The sequence below is a fragment of the Prionailurus bengalensis genome, chromosome D1 (assembly GCF_016509475.1).
Source record: "Prionailurus bengalensis isolate Pbe53 chromosome D1, Fcat_Pben_1.1_paternal_pri, whole genome shotgun sequence".
NCBI lineage: Eukaryota > Metazoa > Chordata > Mammalia > Carnivora > Felidae > Prionailurus > Prionailurus bengalensis.
In genome coordinates this window covers 86914885-86937932 of record NC_057346.1, presented here as the reverse complement: position 1 = coordinate 86937932, position 23048 = coordinate 86914885, and positions in this window count along the sequence as shown.

Genomic DNA, 23048 nt, shown 5'->3' with positions numbered 1-23048 from the left:
AGCTTTAGGCTACCACTGACCTTCTGACCATCTTTCTGCTTCGGGAGCCCAGTTGACTCTAGATGACTGAAACAGTGGAGAGTGAACCGTGGATAAGGGTCGATGGTATTCGAAGTTCTCTGTAAACTATAGGGTGGGGGGGGGGCATAGAAATGTGTTGGTTGGTACCATAAGAGCAGTTAAGTACAATGATGATGATGATGATGATGATGGTGTCTGATTAGGGGGAATAAGGGCCCTGATGGTTCCATGGCACTTTCTGCAGGTGCAGTGAAGCAGCCAGTATTTTCTGAGTCCTCTCTGGCTGTGTAGTTTGCAAAAGAAGTCAATTTAGCCCTCTTACTGCAGGGGAGATTCCTGCCTCTTTTGTTTTTAGCCCCAGCAGCAAGAGATCAGGGGCACCCCCTCACCGGCTGGTTTGCAAAGGTACCCCTGGAGGGGAACCTACTCTTATTTAAGTCACTGGCTGGGTTTGTGTTACTCTAGAAGACTTAAAAGAAGGGATTCTTTAGTTTGGCTCACAGAAACAATCATCTTGTTTTTTGAAGACTTTAGATGTGGTTGTAGTTAATGCTGCAGGGGCTCCTCCCTCCTGACCTGACCCTAAAAATTCCCCCCAAAATTCTGGAATTAAACACACCCTTGGTAAACTTGATGACAGTGTGATAAAACATAAAGCAGAGTTAAAAGAAAGCTGCGGGTGACTGTGGGTTCGAAACAGCAGCAGTGAATAGCTCTCCTTATTAATTTGGTAAGGTGGGAATGATTCGTTTTACTTGGTCATGAGGTTCTGAAGTAAAACATTTGTGCATGAACTTCTTCAATAAAACCAATTTAGGGAAGGCATTCATCTCAGGTTGTGTATCATGTTAAAATAACTGACAGCTGGAGAAAATATATTTGCTTTTCCCTCACTTTGCATTAGAAATAGAATTTCACTCCACCATTAGCCCCGAGGGTTTATTCTTAAAGAAAGTTCTCATCGATGGCTTAATGTAAAAACCTGATTGTCAATGGTGAAATATGTATGCCAAGCCTTCTGCTGAGCAGTTAGGCTGATGAGAGGGTTCACAGCGTGCTGGCCAGTCAGGTGGTGTGGATCCTTATGACACCTCCTCCCCCCTGCCTGTGACCGTGTTTCTGAATTGCTGAGAGATATCAAGTCAAGGGTAAGAGGTACATGAGTAGAATAGTTTAAGGAGTCCCCTTGGGAGGAACAGCTCCTATGGCAAAGGAAAATGGGAAGAGAACAAAAAATAATACACTGCAGCTGTTTTCTGCTTCTGTAGCTCTTCTTACCCTGCTGTTACGGGCAGGGAAAGTGTCATGGATGCAAAGTGGTAGGGGTGTTGCTTCATTTCTGATATGCCTTGTAAATTTTGTAATCAGGAGGAAGGCTTCTGATAAGGGTGAGAAACCTTGGGAAATGGGAAGATCCTTTCTTGCCATGTTGGGTAACGGAAGTTGTCAGTGCAAGTTCTGGAGCAGAGCGCATAGGTTGAGACCACAGTGGAAAGAGCAAAGGACTTAGCTGCCCCGTGCCTCAGTTTCCTCATCTGAAAACGGGGGTAAGAATGATACTCACTTTAGGGAATTCTTGAGTAAACACTTAGAAGAATATTTGGTACATACACAGTGTATGTTTTATTCAAAATGTGATTGAAGGTATCAGAAAGGGGGGATACACAAGAAGGCAGTGGATGGACATCGTGAGGGCATTTGGGGAAGGCACCAGGGAACCTGTGTCTTACTGATGCCTAGAAAGCTGAGAAGGTCTGGGGGAATGCAGAGGGGAGGTCCCGCCACATTTGCCCCTTGAGTACAGGGGTGCTGTGGGCACTCACCTGCATATTCCTAGTGTGTAGACCTATTGGTAGAGAAATAAAGGAGAGAATTTGACTTCACTCTGTGTCCTGAAGTCCTTCCTGCTTCTTGGGCAGTTAATTGCCCGGGGTTCTTTCCACTTTATGTTAGGTTGTCTACACACACACACACACACACACACACACACACACACAAGCTTTGGAGTCAGGTAGACTTGGGTTTAAACCTCAGTGACTGCACTTAAAAACCAGCTGTCTTTGGGAAGTGAATTAACCTATTGGAGTCTCCACTTCCTCCTCTATAAAATGTTGATATGAAGAGAATATCCTTTGCAGAGGTGTTATGAAGACCAAGTTAAAGAGAGCAGGTGAATAGTTCCTGGCATGTAGTTAAGTGCTCAAGAAACTGCAGCTACCATTATTACCAAGCATAATAAGTAGTAGCTATCATCATCACCATTTTACCTTTTTCCAAGAAATGTCTTTTATCTGTTGAAAGAAAATGCCCAAAGAACTCAAAAGGTACATTTGCATCTCAAAAACAAAACCATCTCTGTTAAGAGCCAGCTTGTGTCTTCCTCTCCAAGTCTGACCAGACAGCCTGGAGCCTGGAGAGAAAGTTACCGGTGACGCTTTTTGATGGGGAAACCACCTGCCCAGCCTTTTGTGTTCCCCTCGGAGAAATCTGTTGTCCTGGGAAGGCTTTTCTTCGGATGGCAATTTGGCTGCTAAATGAAGCCAGGCTTCTTTGTTTCTGAGCACACACTGGTTCCAGGGCTCCGTACGGGAGTGGAACACCTGTCATTAGCAGGTGACGGTGGAGCTTCCTGCTGATGGCCCCTTCGCCTCGTCGCAGAACCATGTGAAGTGGCGCTGTCTGTGCGCGCCTCAGTGTGTGTGTACATGTGTGTGGTGTTCTCGACAGACTCCCTCAAGGATCTGATCTTAGTCTTATCTTTTGCTTTGACAGGGTCTGTGGCTCTGCGTCACAGAGATAGACAGAATCATCCCTTGTCTAGACCAGCTTCCAAGAGTTAGGATACCCCTGTTCTCTCTGAGATGGGTGTGAGTAGCAACAGGTGAGGAGTTCCAGAGTCTTGGTGACTCACCCCTGCAGGGCGAGGGGAGCCCTGGCCTGGGAGGCTGTCCGATGTGGAGAGTAAGTGTTCAAGTCTCTGAGTCAGACATTCTCAAGTTTGAACCCCAGCTTGTAACTTGGGACAACTCATCTCCCTGAGCCTCAGTTTTCTTCTCTGTAAAATACATGCATGGCACATAGTATGTGCTCAATAAACAGTCTAAGTCATTGATAAGACCTGGGTTCTGGTCTTGCCTGTGCCATTAACCAGCTGAAGTAGCCTTGCCTATGTCATTTCACCTTGCTGTTCTGGTGGGCAGAAGGTGTGGGGAACTCAGAAGTCCCCTTTATTTTTTTTTTTTAATTTTTTTTTTCAACGTTTATTTATTTTTTTGGGGGGGGGTACAGAGAGAGACAGAGCATGAACGGGGGAGGGGCAGAGAGAGAGGGAGACACAGAATCGGAAACAGGCTCCAGGCTCCGAGCCATCAGCCCAGAGCCTGACGCGGGGCTCGAACTCCCGGACCGCGAGATCATGACCTGGCTGAAGTCGGACGCTTAACCGACTGCGCCACCCAGGCGCCCCAAAAGTCCCCTTTAGCTCTGAGGTTCTGTGATTCTGCCAGCAGCTCTCAGTCTAGAGGTCTTGGTTCCTTTGGCCATTTCCTGTCCCTCCTGAATTACACCTCTCTTCATCTCCACTGGATCATTCCTACAGTGTAGATACATGATACACTATCTCCTATCTTTAAAACATTTTTCCATCATCTTTTACCATGTGTCTTTTCCAATAACATCCTAAATGCTTTCTCTACACAGTTATTGAGTAGGAAACAGAAAAGGGAAAACAGAAAAATGATGTAAAGTCTGGAAGCTTCACAGAAGTCTTACTTTCTCTGGGTCTTGGCCAGAGATGCTCTGGTATGACACCAGCTTTGTCACTCCTCCATGCTTATAATGGTTAATTGTGTGTCAATTAACCATTGGGCCATGGTGCCCAGACATTTGGTCAAGCATTATCCTGGATGTTTTAGGTGAGATATTTTGGTGAGGATATTTTGGTGAGATATTTTGGGTGAGATATTTGGGTGAGGATATTTTGGGTGAGATTTACTTTAAATCAGAGGGCTTTGAGTAAAGCAGATTACCCACTATAATGTAGGTGGGCCTCATCCAATCAGTTGAAGGTTATAAGTAGAACTAAAGACTGACCACTGCTGAGCAAGAGGAATTCTACAGCAGACAACCTTCACACTTGAACTACAATCTTGGTTGTTCCTGGGTCTCCAGCCTGATGGCCTTTGGACTTGAACTGTAGCCCTTTCCTGAGCTTCCAGACTACTGACCTGTCCCGTCAGATTTTAGACTCACCAAACCTCCACAGTCACATGAACCAATTGCTTAAACTAAACTTCCCTCTCATGTCCTGTTGGTTTTGTTTCTCTGGAAAACTCTGATGAATATACTGCTTAACCCCAGCCTGTTTATGTGTGTTCTTTTCCTTGGTTCTGGGTTTCTTCTCTTCTCACAGGATTTATCTCCTGATAGCCATGTAATTCAGCAGAAAAGTGACCAGGTAAACTCAGTCATACCAAAGCATTAGAGGCAGATATGTGTCCCCTGTCACATGGGTTTTGCCCGTAGAAGAGGAAAAGCACAATGCTTAACACAGACATCATCAAGAACGCACATTGAGGCCAGTGGGGATGTTGCCTCACTTCTCCAGAAAGTTAGGCTGGTAATAAGAGTGTCACTGTAGAAAAGCCAGCCTACAATGAGAAAGGATGAAAACTTCAACTGCCTAGTCCAGACTGCTAGAGGGATGTCAAGGAAATGCAAAGGCTTTGATGTCTGATGGACTCAGGCTTACATCCTAGGTCCACCTCTTATGTGTCTTTGGAAAAACCCCTTAACTTCTTTGAGACTTAGTTTCCTCATATGTAAATTGAGGCTTTAATATGGGATAGAATTGCTGTAAAAAATCAAGTAAATAAATACATGTACACTACCTAGCATATGGTAGGAGCTAAATCTGTGCTGGCTTCTTTATCTTCTTAAGAGAGATTTATTTGGGGGTTTGCAGGAGGAGTGAGGGCCAGCCTATACTAGAAATTGCAGCCACTGTGGTACAAAGTGCATCTTTGTACTTTGGTTCTGGGTTTGCAGATGTGCATTTAATTGCTGGAGCAGCAAACCTGTAATGAGGGCTGCTCACCACTGCAAAATGGCCTGCGAGAGCTTCTTGTCCCCCTCTCCTTCTGTGGTGGTTTCAGGGCATGGATAGGAGCGCGATTGGCATACCTCATAGGCTTTGAAAGAGATTCTCCTTTTGCCCTGTCATGGATCCCCAAGCTCACCTGGGCCACCCCTGCATTGATCAGAGTAAGGCTGAATCCAAGGTACCTTCACTTCTGTGGTCCCCAGTGGATCACTGGGGTCTATACCTAATGGTATAGATATTATGTGAATGAAAATACAACAGAAGTCCCAGAAACACAGGAAAAAGATGCTGCTCCTGCCCTTCCTCCACTTGACTAGAAGACACTTGTTTGTTTGGTATTCTAATGGATAGCTTTTGAGGAATTTCTAATGGATAGCATTTGAGAAATTTCACTTTGCTGTAGGAGCAAATAGGAAAACCGTGTTGCCTGATGGCATCACTTCCCTGTACTGACTTCCAACCTCCTGTGGGATTCACAAAGTCATTGATGCCCATTTACTGCCAGGCTGCTGTGTTCACGCCGGATAGCATGGAGACATATAGAAGAGAAGAAGACATGGCCTCCTGCTCTCAGGGAGTGAGAAGGGCTTCTCACTTTGAGGAAGCCTGTGCCCTCGCTGTATCCCAACTTTCACCCCTGGCCACCCCATGACCAGGTGGCCATACAAGGTACCATCCGTGATGGGATGCTTTCAAGAATGAAAGTGGATGCTGTTAACAGTTGTGTCAGGACAACAGATACAAATTGAGCAATCTGGCCACCATATTTACTATTAAGAGCTGTCTAGTCTTCATAAGTCTGAATAGGGTAAGTGAATGAAGGCCTGCTCTCTTTCTCTCTGTCTTGTAAATATTTAGTCATGTTGGTTGAAACCTGTCAAAAGTGAGAGTTTGCTCTAATTTCACCAATTAGAGAAGTGGGGGTGAGTGGAATGTCTGGGGCTTGATCTACGCATCGGTCGTAACACTAGCATCACAGACGGACAGACTCCAGCCACCGCCTATGATAACACGGTGCGTTCTGGACCAAGTCCATCAGGTACCAGCAGAGCTGGAATAAATCGCTCCCCTACACTGCCCGGAACCAGAACCGTGGGCTCAGAATGAAGGTGGTTAAACAGAGCAGTGTGTTTTGTTGAAGCAAATGAGTGAAGAAACGGATTCTAACAGCATTTACCATTAGGACCCCCACTCCTGATGTGGAGCCAGAACCCTCCCAGAAGCTCGACGGTGCTATAGGTTCAGGACAAGTTTAACGAGTGGCTGGGCATTTCTGCCCCGCTTTTGGATAACAGTTTTCCTAAGTGACATTTTGTTTCAAAGTCTTGTCCATCCATCAATCCTTGTCCATCCTTCTGTTGCCTTCCCAAGTCAGCAGTGCCTCTTCCCAGCCCACCTGGCACCAGATGTTCTGTCAGCCACCACTGTGTGTCCCGTGTCCTCCGAGTGGCAGAATGCGAAATCTCAGGCGACATTCACCTGGAAGCGCTTAGCCCTCAACAGCTGCAGCCCCTTGATTACCTTGCCCGCCTCGGCAGCTCCGTGCCGCCACCGTATCAATTGCTTGTCAATTCGGTTTAGCCGTGACTTTGACTGACTGGATTGAGGGGAGTGGAAGTGGGGTGTAAGCGAATGGTTAAAATTAATTGCTACATAAGAAAAAATTGAAAGATAATTATTCCTGCTTTCCTGTCAGTGCTCGAGGGTAGATGACCTCATTAACTTGCAGCTTGTACACAATTCAATTACTAGGAGATGGAAAATACATTTTTAATTACCTCGGTGGCCTGCGTACCATTCATCTCCATTTGCACGGCTTTTTTTTTTTTTTTAACTGTTGTGCTCTGAAGAAGTAGCACCATCTTAGGAAGGTTGTCATAAAAGCCGGTTCCTGGCTCCTATTATTCCTGTTTAAGGTAGGACGGTAAATGTGTGAGATTAACCCCTAGATGCCAGGTGAGTTGCAAGGCAACACTTGCTGTAGTAATCTCTTCTTAATTAGCTTGTTAGGTTACAAAATTCCCAGTTCCTAGTGAGAGAGAATTACGAGGGATAAAATTGTGTATTTGGTTTCCAGTCATTGAGAGGAGAAATTAAAAATTGTGGAAAGCCATGGGAGACTGTTAAAAACTGAGAACAAACTGAGGGTTGATGGGGGGTGGGAGGGAGGGGAGGGTGGGTGATGGGTATTGAGGAGGGCACCTTTTGGGATGAGCACTGGGTGTTGTATGGAAACCAATTTGACAATAAATTTCATATATTGAAAAAAAAATAAATAAAAAGGCAAAAAAAAATTGTGGAAAGCATGGAAATCAGGAAGGTGGGCCAATACCAATATCTATATGGATCCCAGAAGAAAGTTCTGGTGCTGTTTTGATGTCTGTTATTACAGTGATTGAATTAAACAGACTTAATTATCTCATGTGTATTGTTTGGCATCCCCATCCCCCTTTATTTTATTTTATTTTATTTTATTTTATTTTATTTCATTTCATTTCATTTCATTTCATTTATTTTTTGAATATTTTATATTTGAGAGAGAGAGAGAGAGAGAGAGAGAGAGAGTGCCCAAGTGGGGGAGGGGCAGAAACAGAGGGGGACAGAGGGTCCAAAGCCTGCTCTTTGCTGACAACAGAGAGCCCTATGTGGGGCTCAAACTCGCGAACCATGAGCTCATGACGTGAACAGAAGTCTGACACTTCGCTGACTGAGCCATCCTGGTGCCTTCCACCCCCTGCCTTTTATTTTAAATTCCAGCACAACTTGGAAAACTATCTAAGCTCTAGACAGTTTTGTAGCAAAGTCAGGGATGTGTGTTGCCTATGAGTGTTGTCAGGATCAGTTTGTTCTGGAGAGTAGCTGTCACCTCTTTCCATCTCGGTCTCCTGTCCCCCAAGTGCTCTGGGCATGGGTTCCTAAATACTCTGAAACAAGGTAGATGTGATACCCTCTGGACAAAATTGTGCGTGTGGGACCTGCTCCCACTACACACAGCCACACAGCCACTGATAGGTTGTTCTTCCCTCTACTCTACAAATATGGAACTTGAAATGGTGAGTCTGTATTATACTTGTAAAGTGTCTTTAGTCCATACATTTGGGAATTTAGAAGCCATATCTGCAAAGGCAGTTTATTTATTTATATGAACTCCTTGGATGTTGTTCATTAATCGTGATGGTCAGGTGCCTTGTGTAGTAAGAATAACAAGTATATATAGCATATTTTTAAGAATTTGGATAACTTTTTGAATTGGATTGCTATTGCATCCATTTGGATATAGCATCACAATCAAAACATTTTGATTTTGAACCATGTAGGAAATACCTAAATGACACGGTGAGACAGATGTTAATTCTGCCAATGCCAAATTTGTAAAGGAGGTCCTCCGTCTCTACTCTGTCAGGGCACTGAGACATGAGCTCAGGAACACTGAAAACTTGCTGGGCAAGGCCTGGACAAGAGATAGCCCAGTTTTCATGGAGCTCAAGGTCTAGCAGAGGAGACTGGCATGTAAATTATGTGGTAGGTATGATGATGAGATATTCACATGTAACTAAGAAGAGAGTGTGAACTTCTGTCAAGATGCTCAGGAAAGCTTCCTATTTCATCAGGCTTATTTTGCTTCTAGCTCATGGTCCAGGGGAGAGTTTCTAATTCTATGGGGTGACCTGTGATTAGCTCTCTGAAAGATGGGCCCAGAGTTCATGTGACTTTAAGAAGTTGGGAACTGAGACCTGTGTTTTCAGGAAGTGTCACTTCTTGGGATCACTGGGGGCCTTGTCTGTGAGACAATTGTGACAGTTGTCACAATTATGAGACAACTGAGACAATTCTCACAATTATGAGAATTTATCACTGTAGGAGTTGTCTAAGTTGTCCATAGTTCTATGCTGTGGTGTGCTTTAAATGTTTAACAAGTAACTGTCCGGGAAAAAAATTGATCCTAAATTTTACTAACATAAAAGAGGTACAGCTTGCAACTTGTAAGTAATATTGACATAGGCAACATACTTATTGTAAGTCTCATATAGCCACCTGATAATCACAAAATGCTCTCGTTGAGTTTTGCTGAACTCTTGTATCTGTAGCCAATGTGTGGTTGCTGTCTATCCATAGTTTGACAAAATCAGACTGCAAATAAATGGGTGATTGCACTCTGATTCAGCAAAGAAGTTTCTCACATCACTGATGAGTAAGACAGTTCCAATATGAATGGCACAACAAAGACCTATCACTCGTTAGGCAATGACATGACATACTTCTTTAGGGAGGCCAATAATAGCCTTCAAATGCTGAGAAATATTTCCTCAATTTTTTGTGCTGTTCACAATGTAACAGCTACAAGGATGTATAGTTTAAATTTAATCTATGTTATTAACATTTTATTCATAACCTCCTTAAGTCTAGATAACAAAACAATAAATCAAGGCATGATTTCTAGCTTTTGCTGATTTCCATGGTGTGAATACTACCACTGTAGCTAGTTCTCAGGCTACCCACAAGATGTCATGGAATGCAGCATACCATTAGATGGTGTTTCCACCCCACAGATACGAGTGTGGTTAGTAGAAAAGGTAGTAAATTAGAGGGAGCCAAAACATAAGAGACCCTTAAAAACTGAGAACAAACTGAAGGTTGAGGGGGAGTGGGAGGGTGGGGAAGGGGGGTGATGGGCACTGAGGAGGGCACCTGTTGGGATGAGCGCTGGGTGTTGTATGGAAGCCAATTTGACAATAAATTTCATATTAAAAAAAAAGAAAAGGTAGTAAATTAGGAAGTGAGGAGTTTTGAGTAGTACATTTATTACCTTTGATTTTTTTTTTTAATTTTTTTTTTCAACGTTTATTTATTTTTGGGACAGAGAGAGACAGAGCATGAACGGGGGAGGGGCAGAGAGAGAGGGAGTCACAGAATCGGAAACAGGCTCCAGGCTCTGAGCCATCAGCCCAGAGCCCGACGCGGGGCTCGAACTCACGGACTGCGAGATCGTGACCTGGCTGAAGTCGGACGCTTAACCGACTGCGCCACCCAGGCGCCCCTGATTTTTTTTTAATTAGTGTTTATTTTTGAGAGAGAGAGCTACAACACAAGCAGGGGAGGGGCAAAGAGAGAGGGAGACACAGAATCCAAAGAAGTCTGCAGGCTCTGAGCTGTCAGCACAGAGCCTGATGTGGGGCTTGAACCCACGAACAGTGAGATCATGACCTGAGCCAGAGTTTGACTCTTAACTGAGCCACCCAGGCACCCCTGGCTTTATTTTAAATATAATTTATTTGACTGTCACAGTTGCCACCTATGACCTTATATTTGGCAGCTTCCTGGGTGGAGGTTTTCATGCCAGTCCCAGGACACTTATGCATTTTCTGCAAATAGTAACAAACTGGATCCTTAGAAGGAAGGATTGTATATGAAGACTCAAGATGTCACACAGACTAGAGTTTGAAATCCGGTTCTTTCACTTAACTGGTCATTGGGGATTGGGTACTGGGTCTGTTTCCTTGTCTGTAAAGTGGAAGTATGGTATCTAACTTCCCGGCTGTTGATGGGTTAAGTGAGATAATGAAGATGTTCACACAGAGCCCTGCATGGAGATGACGCCTAACAAGTGTCACCTCTTACAACTGAAGTATAGCCTCCACATATGAGGCATGAACGGAACTCAAATATGTATTTTTTCCCACTGAATACAGTAGTGGTGATGGAACAGAGAGATTGACGTGCATACGCTCCAGCAGACAGAGACTGTGTGAGCAGTCAGACTCTACTTTCTGTTAGCCAGCCTTGAATTCTGTGCCTAGGAACAAGCCAGGTCACAGAAATAAGAGTCAGGGATTACAGCCAGCCATGCACTCGTTCTAGGCCTTGACACTGGCTGGGAGGAACACTTAAAATTGACTTCTTGTTTTTTTTCTTATGTCAAAAGCGATAAATCTTTATTGTAGAAACTTTAGAAAATTTAGTTAAGCCCGAATGAGTAGTAATTTCATACTCATCAGTAATCACTATGAACACTTCAGTGTTTTTCTTTGTACAGTATTTTTTTTGGTAAGAATTGAATAATACCATCACATTACTTCATAATTAAATTTTTGTACTTAACAATATCATGAACATCTTTCATGTTAGTAATATTCTTCCCTCAACACTAATTTTAATAGCTATATAATGTGTGAAGGTGAAGATACCTTAATATATTTACCAAGAACCCTGCTATTGGACATCTTCGTTATTATAATATTTTCTGCAATCAAATGTCTCTCCTGAAGGAGAATTTAAATTTTATATTAAAAATAAAAACGCCTGGGTGGGGGGGCTTGGGTGGCTGTCAGCTGAGCATCTGACTTTGGCTCTGGTCATGATCTCACGGTTCGTGGGTTTGAGCCCCGCATCGGGCTCTTTGCTGTCAGCTGGGAGCTTGGAGCCTGCTTCGGATTCTGTGCCTCCCTCTCTCTCTGCCCCATTCATGCTCCGTCTCTCTCTCTCTCTTTCTCAGAAATAAACAAACATTAAAAAAATTAAAAAAATAAAAAATAGAAACCTCTGTTCACTCTGGGGCTCTTCTGGCCTTGTGTTCTGTAGGGAAGATGGTGTTCACACCCGGCTCATGAGAAGGACCTGCAGATGCAGTGAGGTTGGGAGCTACAAACCTTGCTGGAGCTTCCATTCATCTTCGTCAGCTCTTCCTTCTCAGGATTCTAGCTTTTTGAAGGGCATAACAAAGGGAACAAAGGCCACCAGAGCTTTGACTGCCAGCCTGGGGTGTGGAGGTTCCTCATCCCTAAAATGCCCCCTCTGCCTCCCAAGTATTCTTCACTGTGCTCATGACGCGTGAACGGCTTTTTATCCTCTTAGCACACCTTCACAAGTTTTTCCCTTCCTCCTAAATTCTCTGACCCTTTCTAACATTCATCTTCAGGGAAACCTCCCCCTGTTGCACACAGTTGGTTACGTTTGCCTGGCCCTGCGCTCCCCTTTGCCACATTCACCTTGCATCATTGCTGTTTGGCGCAGTACTTCTCTCCTCTTCCAGAAGGTGGACGGTGTGAGGTCAGGGCCACGTCTTGATGTCTGGTTTGTTTTCACAATGCCACTGCCAGCACAGCAAGCATTGCACACAGTCAGTGATTAATATGTGCCTATTTAGTGCTACTAAATCAGTGCAACTGATTGATGGTTGGAGGGAGGTATGAACCAAATATGGTATGGTACTGTGTTTAAAAGAAACTAGTTTCAGGGGCGTCTGGCTTAGTCAGTTGAGCATCTGACTCTTGGTCTTGGCTCAGGTCTTCATCTAAGGGCCACGAGTTCAAACCCTGTGTTGGGCTCCAAGCTGGATGTGAAGCCTACTTAGAAAAAAAATTTTTTTAAAGAGTGGAATCATATCATGGCAATGAACCCTTAGTTGGAGCTGCTCTTTCTAAAGCAGATTAGAATGGAGGCTTGGTGGACATGAGGTGGAAGCCCAGAGCCTTGCCCCATGAGTCTGCCCTTCACCCGAGCCAGTATATCCTTGGAGCCCTGAGGATTCTTCCTGGACTTGAATACAAGACTTGGCTTTGAATCCTCACTCTGCTATTGTGTGACCTTGCATAGTATCTTCTGCACATTAGATGTGTCACTTCCTACCTCATAGAGGAGCTGGGAGGGCTAAGTAATAGGACCTAACCAAAAGCGCATAGCACACAGCTTGGTGCCTAGTAAAAACTCAGGAAATGTCACTTTATTTATTTCCCTCTCTCCTTCACACTTATTCTTTCTCACTTTGCTCTCCCCTGTTCTTGCTTGATTGACAAAAATTCCCATTCTGGGTTTCTAATGGAATGGGCCCAACCAGTTCAGATGCTGGTCTAGCCAACCGCCTCTCCAGCTCTGTCTGCAGGGAACCCAGCTCCTACTATGATCCTCTCCAGCCCTGAGCCAGTCTCTGGTTCTGGGACTCTTCTGCATGTGATGAAGAGACTAAAGCACGTGGTGGAAGCATGGAAGGTCCCAGTATGTCTGTGACTCTTACTGTTTTTATTCTAAAGTCTTCAGTGTTACTTTTAACTTAGAGACAAGGCTGTCTGGAGGGACCTTGTGAACCAGCCACTACTTTTGTTAGGGGACAATAAGTTTTGTTAGGGGGCAATAAACCAAATTGAAAACTTTTTTTTAAAAATTTTTTTTCAACGTTTATTTATTTTTGGGACAGAGAGAGACAGAGCATGAACGGGGGAGGGGCAGAGAGAGAGGGAGACACAGAATTGGAAACAGGCTCCAGGCTCTGAGCCATCAGCCCAGAGCCCAATGCGGGGCTCGAACTCACGGACCGCGAGATCGTGACCTGGCTGAAGTCGGACGCTTAACCGACGGCGCCACCCAGGCGCCCCGAAAACTTTTATATAGTAATAGGTAGCACATAATAAATAAAAAGTCAAGCAACAAACAGGAAAAGCTATTTGCAACATATGTAATAAAGAATTAGCATCCATAATATATAAAGAACTTCTGATCAAAAAGAAAAATACAAGCATATTTCAAACATACTAATATATATTCCTCTTCAAACTATATGACAACTTTCACCCGATCAATGGTGAATGTACCTGAATAGCCTAGAGGAGGTGGGACCACGCTGACATGTGCTCTGAACAGTGCCTTGTACATAATCAGTTTCAGCTATTATTATTATGCAAATATTTAGTAAGAGCTTACTACTTCTGTAGAAGCATTCTATAGAATAATAACTCTATTATAAATAATAATATAACTATACAAATATATAATATAATAAATATTATAAAATATTCTATTCTATAGAATAATCACACTATACAATATTGCATTGTGCATTGTGCTCAAATATATTTAATACAACACAAATAATTGCACAATAAACAATTGTATAATTGGATTAACCAAAAAGATGCCAAAAATCACTAGCAATAAAAATGGGCATTAAAACAATAAAGTAGTTTTTTTTTTTTTTTGTCCTTTCATTTTGTTTAAAACAATGGTAGTGCTAATGTTGGTGAGGACCTGGGGAAACGGATACTCTTTTGCACTGTTATTGGGAGTAGTTTAAACTGACATTAAGTATACCTTTTGAACTAGCATACTACTTTTCAGAATTTATCCTAAGGAAATGATCATTTTTCCAAGCTGTAATTTCAAAGCTTTTCATTGTGATTATTAAAAAATGCGAAACAACTGAAAGAACCATCCGTAGGGGAATGATTAAATAAATTTTGATATCCTAATACTATGCTGCCATTACAAATTATAATATAAATCTATATTTCTTTACATAGGAAGATTGCATAATTTATTAAGTGATCAGAGCAGGTTACAAAACAACACGATACGGATCACTCCTCATCTGTTTAAAATGTGTCTATGTCGGGGTGCCTGAGTGGCTCAGTCGGTTAAGCGTCCGACTTCAGCTCAGGTCATGATCTCGCAGTTTGTGAGCTCCGCGTTGGGCTCTGTGCTGACAGCTCAGAGCCTGGAGCCTGCTTTGGATGTTGTGTCTCCCTCTCTCTCTGCCCCTCCCCCACTTGTGCTCTCTCTTTCTCTGTCTCTCAAAAATGAATAAATGTAAAAAAATTTTTTTAAATGTGTCTGTGTATGTGTATATGTATTGTATGTATGTATATGCCCACGTATCAGCATGTGTGTGTGTATACAGAGCAAAAATTCTGCAAGTATATACAAAAACAGTAGGGGAGTTTTAGAAGATGTACTTTATTTTCAAAATATCTCTATAGAATTTGAATTTTTTTACAATAAATATGTACTACTTTTCTAATCAGAAAAAAAAACTAGGTTATTTTCTCTCAGTTATTAAAGGAAAAGGGACCTTTTATTTGCAAAGCAAGGTGCTGTGTATGCGTGGTTAAGACCAGAGCTCAGTTTCAGGACAGAAGAAAACTATGGGGAGTATGCAGTGGTGTGCAGTGGGGAATGAAGTGATGAGAGACTCATTCCAGCTCTGTGGGGGAGAGGAAGGGACATTTGAACTTGGCCTTGAAGGATGAGAATCAGTGGGACATAAGAAGAAGCATCAGGATTGAGAATGCCAACTGTGCATAAGCTGCTTATAGTCTGAACTAAAGTAATGGATTTCCCCCCAAGAATTGCCCCTCAGGAAAGAAGAAGTTGCCTTATTAAGTCTTGCAAGTTCTCTCATGTTACGGGATTCTCTTTCCATTGTTTTATTTTGAAACACCACATTACCCTGAAATGACCCAATCAAGGTTACTTTTCAATGCTTATAGAGGTTCCCAGCACTGATTTAGGAATTATTCCTTTGGGCGTGACTTCACAATGGCAACTGTTAGAATTTGTCTTAAATGCACCTTTTAGAAATCATGCTGCAAAGCACTGTGGTTACACAGGGAAGGTCATGAATATTTGTAAAAGTACAAATAAATGGAAATCGTACTTGTGGTTGAGAATAAAAATTTCATGTTTAGCATCATATACAGATTCAAAAGTGCGTCATCTCACACAACTTAGATGAAGTTCTCTTGGAAACAACTAAAAAAAAAGTTCTAAGGATGATGAAGACTGATGTTAGAATAAAAGTATTTCATGGAATATGAAACTGGAAAACGCATTTCTAAATCAGTGTATGGCTTTCTTATACATGAGATTTTACGTGTGGATAATGTAAGTAAGTTAAATTAAATATTGTAAGTAGACATTTGGCTCTTTCATGTATATCCCTGAAAGTTTCCCCCTGGTTTTCTCATCAGAAAAATGGGAGATTGGCATTTAGGGAGTTGCCTTATATTCAGACAATATGTTATCTCCTGTGTTCAACATACATGTGTATCTGCTCTCTATGTTATTATGTTCAACTTGTGATACTCTAATGAGCAATACCGACAACAGCTACTGGCTTTGCACTGCAAGGCTCTCTATCAGTTTGCTGTCATAACAACACTCATAACACTGAGTGGTCTAAATGACAGAAATTTATTGTGTCACATTTCTGGAGGCTAGAGGTCTGAGATCAAGGCTTTGGCAGGGTTGGCTCCATCTGAAGTCTCTGAAGTGAGGGGTAATCTGTTTATGCCTCTGCCCCAGCTGTTGGTGGTTTTCTAGCAATCTTTGGTATTCCTTGGCTTGTAGAAGCATCACCCCGATCTCTGGCTTTATCTTCACATGACATTCTCCCGGTGTGCCTGTCTGGCTCCAAATTTCCCCTTCATGTAAGTATATCAGTCATATTGGAGTAGAGCCCACCCTAATGACCTCATTTAACTAAATTAAACAGCCTTTCTCTGGGTAAGGTTACAGTCTGAGATACTGGACATTAGGATGTCAACATATGAATTTGGGTGGGGGCAGGGACACAATTCAGCCCATAGCAGCAGGTATGTTATTCCTCTTCCACAGATGAGAAAATGCAGACTTGAAGTTGCAGGTGGAAAGTGGTAGAAGGGCACCCGGGTGGCTCAGTTGGTTAAGCATCCGACTTCGGCTCAGGCCATGATCTCACGGTTTGTGAGTTCGAGTCCCACATCGGGCTCTGTGTGGAGAACTCAGAGCCTGGAGCCGGCTTCGGATTCTGTGTCTCCCTCTTTCTGCCCTTCCCTGATCACACTCTGTCTGTCTGTCTGTCTGTCTCTCTCAAAAGTAAATAAACATTAAAAAAAATTTAAACAAAGGAAAAAGAAACTGGTGGAGCCAGGGACTGAACCCAGCTTGGTCTGGAGCCAGCCCTCTTGTCTGCTCTGCTCTTCCACGCAGCTTTCCCGGTCTGCGTGTACTCATGGATACTGCCTCATGAAAATTCTCTCAGCAACCATGGGGTCTGCGAGGTTTTATCTCAGGAGCTGATGTTACAATTAAACTCTTTCATCCTGATGGCTTCATGTCGAATTGTGACGCAGAGTACAAGTAGATAAGCTTTCATGTTTATATAACTAGTCCTTGCCCTTAGGAAATCTGGGAGCTAGAACCTGACGTTGTGGCTCTTCCCTTTGTTCATTTACTGTTTATTAGGCGCCTGCAGGTAGGTAGGTAATGCTGAGGAAATATAAAAAGACAGGCCCCTGGCCCTCATCCATTCCTGTTGCTAGTCTGAGATGTGCATAATCAAATTAAAATTTAAAATGCGAAGCCCACATGTGAGGATAAATCTGGCTTGGAAATCATGGCAGAACTTTTGATTTTTAATTAGTTTCAGAGAAATAAACCTATTCCATTCTCGGTGCTTTACAGCTTCCTCTGGCCTGATGGTGCTTCTTTGAAGAACAGAGAGTTTGGGGAGGAGCTCGTGGTGCCTAGCAGGATTCTGAGAGAGCTGGCAGATTTTTACTGGTTTTCAGATGGAGGGATAAGAGCCGTTAAGCGAACTGTGTGTCCAACTCTGTTCCAGGAGCTTGATATACATGGTCTCACTTAATTTAATTCTTGTAACAACTGCTGTCCTAGGTGCTATTTTCTCTATGTTATAGGTGAAGAAAATGAGTTTGGAAGAGGTGAGACAGAATGAGTGCTTTCATTCATTCCAGAGATGTTTCCCAACCACCCTTACTCTTCAGGCACTGAGTGTGCAGTGGCTGATGGCACAGGCCCAGTCCTGCCCTTTGGGAGCGTGCAGGCAAAGGCCACTGGCAAAACTGAGGGTGGAGTCTGGCTTTGTTCTTCTCCAAAGCCATGTGTGTGACTGACACAAAGGGAGAAATGCTGTTCAACTAAAAAAAGGGCAAATAGGACCAATCCTACTGAAGCCCACAGACTGGATAAAAAATGGTCACACCAGCCAGAATGGCAGTAGCTTGCTCATGAACTCTGCCAGCACCGTGGAACTGTAATCTAACCCCGCCGTAGGGCTATTGGTGGGGTCCAAGAACTCCACCCCATAAGATGTAGGGTCATGTTATTGCGTGTTGAGAGGAGCGTGGCGTTGCTGGGGTGAATTTGCTGCTAGTTGTCAGTTGCCTTATATCCAAATTAGCATTATCATGAGGCTTGGGATCACAGGATTTTACTGTAATTTATCTAAAATCATAAACACAACTCAGAGGAATACAGTCTAGCCAAACATTCTATTTCTAACAATGTGTTACCGTTTTAAGTGTGTTTCCCAAATCTTGTTTCTCTTTAATTTTCTCATGGCTTTAGTCCAGAGTCTCTTAATGTCAGCTCTACTGACATTTTAAGCATGATAATTTTTCATTGTGGAGAGGTTGTAGTCCTGTGCATTGTGGGACATTGGGCACATCCCCAGCCTATACCTTCTAATGCCATTAGCACATCCCCACGGTTGTGACAACGAAAAATGTCCCCAGATATTGCCAAATGTTCTCTGGATGGGGGAGGGGAGGGCAAATAACCCCCTAGGGCTGAAGGCTGTGGCCTGCTTCCCTAGCCCCTGTGGTATGTTGCATTAGAATTACCGGTCAACCGGCAAACATTTATTGGGTTTTACTGTGCTGTGCACAAGGCAACATACTAGAAGGCACTAGACCCACAGCGTGATTGGAATCATGCCGGGGAGGCAGAGACTTATGTTCATGGGCAAAGGAGGAAACTGGAGATCAGAGAGGTCCCAGGTACGAGCAGGACCTGCTGAGGGTGGCGTCAGGCAGATGGTGAGTGTGGCTGGGCCTTGAAGTATGATGTGGGTATAGGGTATGGAAGCCTGTTAGCAGGAGTGCCCATGGTCTGCTTGGGTCCCAGGAGTGTTATGTGTGAAGCAAAAGTAGAAGAGAAAGAATTTGGGGAAGTTGGGGTAGGAGAGTCTTAGATGGCTGCACACAGCTAGAGGGAACAGAGTCTCAGGAGCTCTGTTGGAAAATAGGGGCTTCTTGTCAGGATGCGGAGTCTATAGGTGGGTAAGGGATCCCATGGAGTCATCGTTGTCCTGTATCCGAGGTCTCTTCCTCAGTGCCTGAACTTGAGGACTTTAGCTCTGTCCTCTGCCAACAATCAAGATGCTGCCACATGTGCTCTCTGAATCTCTTTTGGTGTTTTCTAGTTCCTCGTCCTCTTTCCCATTGATTTGCTTCTCTCTGAAATTTTCTGTTCACACCCTGGGGGAAGACTGAGTCTGATTGGCTTCACTAGTTACCATTAGCCCTATTGAGCAAAGTTTTTGTGCTGGCCACATCATGGGCCATGGTCTTCCTATAGCTGGACTGCCTTTGGGTCAGGTGCCACCTGTGGTCCAGTTAGTGGCTCTGCCTTTCTTGGAGATCAGCTTGGGCTGCTTCCCAAAACAAGGGTCTGAAGATGATACCATGGTCCGCATGCCTGGAATCCAGGCTAAAGGGTCCCAAATCTAACTCTGTAGACAGTGAGCAAGGTCTCTAGTGTTATGAAAGAGTGAATGCTGACCCTGAGCGCTCCACGTTGAAGGGGGATGGCACTCTCGTTAAGCCCTGGCTGCGTTCAAACCACAGCCTGTGTACTTTCAAGGCAGTAACTTCAGGCAGATTTGAATGTGCCCTAAGTCTCAATTTCAAGATTGATGATGGTGATAATAGTACCTACATCTCTAGAGGGTGGGGACTTTGTCTTTTTTTGCTGCTGGATCCCCAACAACTAGCACAGTACCTGGCACATGGCTTGTGGTTGGTGCCTATTTATTGGAAAAGAATAGCTACGTTTACTGAGCACTGACAAAATCCCAAGGGCTGCTACACATTCCAGCTCATCAATCCTCACGAGGATGGCAAGAGGTAGATACCGTTACTATCACCTTTTTGTAAACGAGGAAGCCGAGAACCAGAAAGATTAAATCACATAGTGGAGATACCCACAGATGATTCTGTCACCCTGGCTATAGAGTCCAGCCTCTTAGCTACTGTACTGTGTTCCTGTGTGATTAATTGATCCACTATCTGAAAAAAAGTAAACCCTTAGTGAATGGTAACCACTTAAAAAAAACAAACTTCCCATTAAAAAGTAGTTTCTAAAATCAATGAGAAGGAAAGAAGAGTACCTGAATACTAGGTATTACACAGATGCTTGTTAGCTGAATCTTGTTAGCTCTGTCCTGTCTGGAAAGTTGGTCTGTTTAAAAATAATAGTCAGTGTTGATACAGGGTTTACTATGTTCTAAGCACTTTATATATTCTAGCTCAATTAGTTCTCCTAAGGATCCAGTGAGGTAGGTATTTATTACGCTCTCCATTTACAGGAGGAAAAGAATGAGGCAGGGAGGTTAAGACATTGCCCCATGCCAACAATGAGTAAGTGGTGGAGCTGGGATTTGAACTCAGATGGTCTGACTCTTAACTGTTAGGATACACTGCCCCAGGAGAGTTTCCTCTAAGGACTGTTCATGATTACACAATCTAATAGTCACGTGCAACAATATTAAGACATTTCAGAGAATCTTTGTTTCTCCAGACAAAGCTGATAGAATTTTAAATCCTAGAGGCATCATTCAGAGCAGCGGCATGAAAACACCTCTCTGGGTTTCATAAATTGTGTGCTATCTCCGCTTCATTTTGCATGCATGCATGCTTGAAGACCACTGTTTTTCCTTTGTGGCTTTTCGTGTCTGGATGGTCTCCTATATCATCTCAAATATACTGTGAGCTTTTTAAGAGCCGTTGTCTCATCCAGAGCTGCTTCATAACATGATCCTGACCATGGTGCTTTTCAAACCCGTGTGAACCTATTTAAACACAACTTGTAACTTCTTCGATTTCATTTGCTCCATTTGTAGTTAATGGAAATACACTGACCATCTGTTGTGCTCAAGGAGACAGAGAGGATTAGAGGTGGATGAGGCAGGACTCTTGCCCCTGAGAGCTTACAGTCTAGCAGGCCAGTCTGTGAGGAAAGCAACCCAATGTGATAATAGGTAGAACAAATGAGTGCTCAGTTAACATGGAAACTGCATGTTGTGGAAATACTTTGAATGGAGGGACTGGTTTTGCCTGAAAAGAAGGGGCTATTTTATCTGGATTGAAAGGAACAGTGATAATTCTGTTGGGAATGAGAGCATGGTCCTTGGGTACAGATGCTCAGAGAAGAGACGACAAAAGTAAGTTGGGACTAAGTCAGAGCATCTTAGATGGCAAGTGAAGGAGTTTGAACTTTATTCTATGGGCAGAGGGGAGCCACTGAAGGATCTTGAGCAGGAGAATGACATAATCACCTTGTATTTTCGGAAGGGAATCAGCTCCTAGGAGGTCACTTCCATAGCTCAGGTACAGGATAATGAGGTCCTCCTTAGGGCAGTGGAAGTAGAAATGGGAAGGGGAAATGGGTATGCATGACTGTGGAGATGAGACCACCTAACCTAGTTACTGATAAGCCGTCCGAGGCGAAGACAGAGGAACTGAAGATGAGGAGTTTGGTTTCCATCATGGTGAGTTTGCAGTGACAGAGGAGCAGCGGAGCGTCCCTACGTAAGAGGTGCTATATCAACACTAGAGATGCAAAGATGAATTCACATCAGGCTCTGGACTGAAAAGAGCTCACAGTCCCCTGGGGGAGTCAAAAAAAGAAGTGAAGGAGTTCTAGAACTCAAAGGAGGAAGTAGGCAGTGGGCAGTGGGCAGTGTGTAGTTTGGCGGTCTTCATCCCAGAGTGAGTGGTGCTGAGCTGGATTTTGAAGACTGAGGAACACATCAGACTAGGGTGTGAAGAGCAGATGCAGGCTGGGGCACCACCACAAACAGGTGTGTGTTGGCGGGGCGGAGGGGGGGGGCACAAAGCCAGAGTCGGGCAGGGATAGGAATCGTCAAAGGTGAGAACGAGGATGGAAGATCCTCATGTGGGCCAGACTGTAGTGTCATGGCGTGGGGGAGACACTATCACACTGTGGCGGGGTGCAGCATGGAGGAAAGGCAGGAGTCGTTACAGTAGACCACACAGATGTCGACAGCTGGCTTTCTGGTGCTGGGCATGGAGAAGAGACTATAAAATCACCGTTGAGGATGTGGAGTTTACAGGGCTTGGTGACGGTGGATGCACAGGAAGGTGGATGCACTGGGGAGATGGTGAGTGGCCCAAACCTTACCTGGTTGTAGGATATGCCTCCCAGTCACCAGTCTGCTGTTCCTCCTCAGGAGGCTGAAGTCTCCCAGTGGTCACTGCTAAGACCGACGCCCATCCTGCCCAGTGTCTGTCGCAGAGCCAGATAGCTGCCCCCAAATGCACTACCTTAGCAAAAGCGGCCTTGGTAGTCTGCCAGAGGAAAAGGGATTTCATTTTCATTTCCCAAATCAAAATTGCAGTTTCAAGAAGGCTAGATTTTAGCTTGTCATTGACTAAGGAGTCAGAAATAGCTTCTGTAGAAAAATGAGGGCAGCCCTTCAGGACTGGTGCTATCTGGCCCCTCACAAAGCCACAGGAGGGCTCTTTCAGGAGGATCCTATTTGGAAAAGAATGAAGTGGGGGTGGGGGGAGTTGTCAAATATCTGAAACAAAAAAACTCAGGCACAACTCCAAGCCTGGCTGGGACTTGCCAGGAGGCCAGGTGCTGCTGCTGGAAGCCATGCTTTTCACTTGGCATCACCCTCTGTCATGGCAGCCATTTCCTGTGCCTGGCCCCACAGGGCCCAGTCTCCCCACTGGAGGGCACTATAGCCACAAGCACGGATGGGCTTGCTGAGGTGGTCTCAGAGAGAGGGAGAGAGAGAGAGAGAGAGAGAGAGACAGAGACAGATGTCAGAAGGTCCTGTGAAAAAGCTCTCCAGGGCTCCAGGAGAGGGGTGGCAACAGACCTGATCTCTCAATTTTGCCTGATGCATCACTTCCTGGTTTCTAAGAGTGTCCTGAGGAGAAATAAAGGCCTTCTCCTGCCCGATTCTGTACATCCTTCCCAGGGCAGGAAAATGTGCCTGGTACATCATGAGGACACAGTAGGATGTAGCTTTAACACTAACCGAGAGTGTAGCACTAGGCATCATGGGATTGCGGTGGACGGGCCTCATCGTGAGGGTGAGGAAAAGCCTTATGGGTTGGGCTCTCTC